The sequence below is a fragment of the Myxocyprinus asiaticus genome, chromosome 30, assembly GCF_019703515.2.
Source record: "Myxocyprinus asiaticus isolate MX2 ecotype Aquarium Trade chromosome 30, UBuf_Myxa_2, whole genome shotgun sequence".
In the NCBI taxonomy this organism is placed as follows: Eukaryota; Metazoa; Chordata; class Actinopteri; order Cypriniformes; family Catostomidae; genus Myxocyprinus; species Myxocyprinus asiaticus.
Window position 1 is genome coordinate 38,333,607 of NC_059373.1, and position 6,049 is coordinate 38,339,655.

General features: G+C 40.8%; 1 pseudogene; it reads right to left on the reverse strand.

Moving 5' to 3' along the window:
- Window positions 1-1,536, reverse strand: LOC127421041 (nuclear receptor subfamily 0 group B member 2-like; annotated as a pseudogene).
- Window positions 1,537-6,049: the final 4,513 nt, after the last annotated feature.

Below are 6,049 nucleotides of genomic sequence, written 5' to 3' on the forward strand. Positions count from 1 at the left end.
TTACAGTTCTGCCTTGCGGTTGTAAATAATCTCACAGTGGTGCTCCGTGAGATCTGTTTGGCCAGTGATGGATCTGAAAAACAGTTGAATCACCAGGCCTTGGGCCATCATCTGTAGAGAGCCAGCTGTGAGCAGGACATCCTTGAATCTGCCGTGATCTGTGGGGTAATGTGTGAGAATAACCTTGCACAGAAGTCTGTGTGCCTCCTCTTGCAGTTCTGCAATCACTGATAAACTCTCCAGTCCAGGAAGATCTGAAACAGAGGAGAAAAAAGTGGAGTGACACAGAATTCACTTATTATAACAGAATTCTCAAACATTAAATAGAACCTTCCATGATCACTTAAAATTTCAAATATAAAGAAATCATATAATTATGTTTATTAGATTTTAAATATTATCTAACATGAGTAGAACGTGGAAAACTTTACAGTGTCCATGCTACATATTGCTAGATGTTACTAGACTAATTACTAGTATTAGAAACTAGATTTTTTTAAAGAAAATGTGAGTGGTGTTAGCTTATGCAAAAGTCATCGCCACAATGCACGGGTGCCCTGGGTGTCCACACTGAGGAAACATTTGCTTTTAAATCCTCTGCTGCTAAAAATAAAAGACTCTTCTTTAGAGACATGTTCAGAGTGCAGACCTTGTCTTATTTTTCATGATAGTTCTTTGGCCTGAGCACCTGAACGTGCTGGGGAAGCGCTTGATTTGTTTGTCCTGTGAGTTTGCCTAGGTGTTGCTATGTGTTTGCTAGGTGTTCTGAATGGTGGTTACCACAGTGATATGCAGTTGCTACAGTGTTGTGGGTAGTTTCCAGGTTGTTACTACACTTTAAAAAGAGGTAACCTGTAGTTGTTAACTTAAGTAGCTTTTTCTACCTGATCTAAACCTTAAAATTTATTTTGTTTGAGTAATCAAATATATTCAGGTTGAATCAGTGACGTAAATAATTTTTGGTATTATTTATGTGGTATTGAATGCCAAAATTCCATCTGTTTTTTTTTTTGTTGTTGTTTTTTTATCTCACCTGGATTGAACTGTATTGCACCCTTGACATATGCATAATCTTTCAGACTCAGGTCTAAACTCTTTGTTTAGGAAGGACATGAGCTTGTGCACTTCCGCCAGGGTGGGTGGACAGTGGTCTTCTATCTGCTGCCCATTCAGCAGTATGTTTCTAAGGATGATGGAGGCAGGCATGTCCCTCACCTCAAAAGAGATGCGCTCTCATGCGAGACCCAGGAGAAACAGCAGTACCCAGCAGTTCTGGAGAAAAATGAGCTGGTCGTTGCGTGGCAGATGCTGGAAGGAAGGTAATCTCTTCATAAAACAAATGGTTTTCACTAGGACCCCTGAGGCAGTCGGACAGGTGACTTATGGGTTTCTCAAGCATATTAAACACTCACAGTGAGAGATGAGCATCCTTGGATCCTTCCAGTGTGCAAAGTCACACTTATGTTCTCAAGTTAAGATGCTTAAGAGAATTCCATGAGGTTCCCAGAATTCTGAACAGTAACAGGCTGTCTTCATTTCCTCTGATGTAATGCCTGTTTCAATATGAAGGAAAAAGTCCAGTTTCCACTCCAGATAGGATCCAGTTTAGCTACGTTCACACATAATTGTGTGACTCTCGAATAACCAAGGTCAAGCCCTTTTGTATTCATGTTATAGCTATGAAAAACACCTGCAACCACAGTGACTGAAGTAAATATCAAAGATGGTGACTTCCATAATACCGTAAAGTTTAATCTCAATTGACATGATGTTATTTACTAAAGTCTAATCTAGACGCAAGTTCATCCATCAACTCTTAATTAACTGACAGCCATTTTAAATGCTTTTTTGTTAATAATTTTAACTGATTTTTGAGTGCTCCATTTGCATTGTGTTGCAAGGCTTCAAAATGTATGGCAGCCCCTTCAGTTAAAAAAGCGGTGGTCACTCTTGTTTAAAACCGTATGTGAACATAGCCATATTTAGCATCTACTGTACAACATAACTGACATCCCTATTCTACTCTTGTGTGAATGTAGTCTTCATGTCCCCAGAGTCTTAATAATAGTAGCTCCCTCAGTATGTAACTTAACTTCAACCTTGACCTCTCTGAGCTCTTGACCTGTCCTTCAAGGAAAAGGTTTCTTCCACGTGGAGACGGTGCAGTTCACATAGTCAGAGCTGAATCAGGGTTAGCACAAGAAAAGTAGGGGTGAATGACATTTATCATGTTTAACTTTCTTTAACTCAGCCTGTACCAAGCCACCAAGGACTAGTGGTGTTATAGTGGTGTTATCTTGGCTAAAGGCTTGGGCTTGGGTCCAACAATCAGTATGCTACTGGATAAGCACAGATAATATAGTCATAATATGTAAAGGTGTTTTGATGTCCTTTTCTGGGAAGTTTTTAGTGCACTGTAAACACTACTGTTGTCATTACTGGAAAAATCAAGTTGTCCTAATTAAGCATTTCTTGGAATGTCAAATTTTAGTCATCCACTTGCATTGTATGGACCTACAGAGCTGAGATATTCTTCTAAAAATCTTCGTTTGTGTTCTGCTGAAGAAAGAAAGTCAAACACATCTAGGATGGCATGAGTGTGAGTAAATGATAAAAGAATTTCCATTTTTAGGTGAACTATTCCTTTAATGTCGCAAGTCCTTGTACTACTGCTGTCGATCTAATGTTGGTGGACTGCGCACCTGGCCATAGCTTTTGAAATCTGAACACAGATGAGATGTGCTGCCACTAAAACTAAGATATCCTTCTAATTTGATAAGGAGTCAGATTTCTTGTGGCTAAAATATATACTTCTTGCAGGGGAGAGTGTTTTCATATAAACTGCAGCAGTGCTCATTAACAAGATGTGATTCTATCAAGGTATGAATCAAACTCATTCACAATGCAGACAATTTCTTACATCTTTTTTTATTATAAAAATGTGTGTTTACAGACAAATCATTTAAAACAGTGAAATTGCACACAGTAACTCTGCACTCAACTCCAGCATCTCACAGGAGACAGATGACATTTGCTCCACTGACTTCACTCTCATTGGTAGTCGCTTCCAAATGCCAGTCATCATTTGCATAAAGTTAAACTTTTCTTAGCTTTGATGTGTCACTCTCCACGCCTGCATCTTGTTGGCTGCGGTTGCTGTTGCTCATGTTTCCGGAAGTCGCTCTGCTCTGTCTCTTTGTCGCTGCATGTCGCTGGCTTTATAGATGTGGAGCTGGACAAACCAGAGTACGCCTGGAAGCCCAGCTTGAAGAAGAGTAAGGCCGGTGAGAATCCAGAGGACCAGGAAGTGAGGTGTGCTCCTTCACTCTGGCTTGTGGCAAAAACACATTTCAAACAGCCCTTTTTTAGCTGGCTTTATGTGCAATGAACAGAGAAATCATGTTTTTTTTTGTTTGTTTGTTTTTTCAGATGACTGATGGTTTAACAGTGAAGAGTGTCTTGAAGAGCATTGTCATGCCTATGTGTGTTTTTCTTCTTCTTTTTCTTTGAGGTTTTATGGCAGTTGGCATCCACAATGTTGCATTACTGCCACCTTCAGTTTCATTCTCCCTCAGTGTCCATTCATTTTAAAGCTGTCTTTCCAGTCCAGTCATCCTTAAAAAACTAAATAAACATTTCCTCCCTTGAACACTGTCTTCACATTCTAACATAATTTTAATATTGTCCTCTACCCGGGAGTCGCGTGGTGCCATACGAGGTTCGGACGGGTGAACGGCGAGCTCTGCGCACTTTACTAGTTTTAATACTTGTTGTGTCATAATCCGGTGATATTCAATACACTCGGTTTCATAACTGTTCTATGAAGACAATAGGTCAAAGAATTCAAAATCCTCGGGCTCTGGAGACATTAAAAGACACTTACAGTACGTGCTTAAGCTGAAGCCCCTGAACAACAGGCTGAAAGCCCGGGACTCAATTTGGCCGGTGCAGTGGAAGAGATCCAGTATCAACTGTCGAACATGACGGCAATGCTGATGAAGGTCGTTGCTGCCATGGAGACGAAATTCACTGAGTTGGTTACAAGAGTGGGGGACGTCGAGAAATGGATCGATTATCTGGAGTCATCGGAGAGGGAATTAGCTGCTAACCTGCTAGCGACCAAGGCGGACTTGGAGTGCATTTGGGAAAAGTTGGAAGACCTTGAGAATCGTAATCGGTGAAACAACGTCCGAATTGTTGGAATTCCTGAGAACGAAGAAGGCCGAGATATGGTGAAATTCCTAGACAAGCTCTTCCCGAGTCTGCCTGACATAACAGGCCATAAGCTGGAAATTAAGCGAGCTCACAGAGTTCCGGCTCGGAGATCCACTGAGGGAGACAGGCCCCGATCAATTCTGGTCAAATTTCTGAGATCATCCGATAAAGATCCCATGTTACGTGAGGCGAGGAGTAAAGGAAGGCTTTCTTGGAAGAACCACAGCATTTTCTTGTTCCCAGACTTTGCGAATTCGACAAGAGAGAAACGTGATCGATTCAAGGAATGTAAGAAACTCTTACATCAACAGAAGGTTGCTTTGAACTGATGTTCCCGGCCAAATTGAAAATAGATACTAAGGATGGCCGCAAAATATTTACATGCCCACGGCAAACGATGCCCTTTATAAAGTCAACGGAGTAAGTCATTGTGTGATGCTCTCGATGCAGCCGAGTGAGCCTGACTCACTGAACATTCTCTTGACTGTCCAAGGAAACTGAGCGCCTATTTTGTTTCTCTTTTTGTTGGTTCCGCCTAGCGGCTGGAGTTTGTTTTGTGGAATAACACTCCTTTGGGACAGTTTGTGGATGAATCTGCACGTTCTTTTTGCTTATGCCTCCTATTGGATGGAGTTTGTTTTTTGGAATATTTCTTGCAAACATTGGAGTGATTAGGGCATTTGTTGCACTTGTGTAACAGCTAAGTGGGCCTAACTCACTGAACATTCTCTTGACTGTCTGAGGAAACTGAGTGCCTATTTTGTTTCTTTTTGTGTTGGTTCCGCCTAGCGGCCGAAGTTTGTTTTGTGGAATAACACTCCTTCAGGACAGTTTGTGGATGAATCTGCATGTTCTTTGTGATTATGCCTCCTATTGGATGGAGTTTGTTTTGTGGAATATTTCTTGCAAATCATTTGCAAGGCATTTGTTACACTCACGTAACAGTCGAATGGGCCGGCTGACTGAACATTAATTTGACTGCCCGAGGAAACTGAACATTCTTTTTCTTTTCTTTTTTTTTTTTTTTGTGCTGATTCCACTAGCAGCTGGAGTTTGTTTTGTGGAGCACACCTTTGGGACAGTTATGTGGATGAATCTACATGTTCTTTGTGCTTATTCCGCCTTTTGACTGGAGTTTGTTTTATAGATTATTTTCTGTTGTGTAATTCTGTCTCACAAAATTTTTATAGAAGCACTGGACTTGAGCAGTTCGATGGCAAAGTTGTCCCGGGGACTCTCATAGGTGTACATGGACTGATTGAGTTTGGAGGGATAGACACCGGTTGGTGCTGTCGTGCGTGGGGTTAATGCGAAGGTTTTTTTTTCTGTTTGTTTGGTTCTGGGGGATGTTCGGGGTTTGATTGTTACACTAATGTTGGTATGTGGTCTTTCTAATTTTATTTTTGACACACAGTCTATTTTTTCTAATATGTCAAAATGTCAGATGTTAGTATGAGTGGACTGTCTCTCTCCACGTGAAATGTGAATAGGTTGGGGCACCCCATAAAAAGAAGGAAGGTTATTTATTTTCTGAAATATATGAAATATGACAGAAACGCATCTTTCCCCGCAGGAAGCTGAAAAATTTGGGAAGATATGGGGTGGACATGTTTTCTTTAGTGCTGGCTCAAGAGCAGGGGAGTCATTACATTGATAAGTAAACATCTACAATTCAAATGTCTCAAACAGATTAAAGATAAATTAGGAAGAGACATTATTGTTTAAGCAGAAATTCAGGGGCAAAGGTTGATTTTGGCTAATATTTATTAGCCTAACGCTGATGATCAGGGCTTTTTTGTAGATCTTGAAGGGATGTTGCAAGCCGCTGGCACCC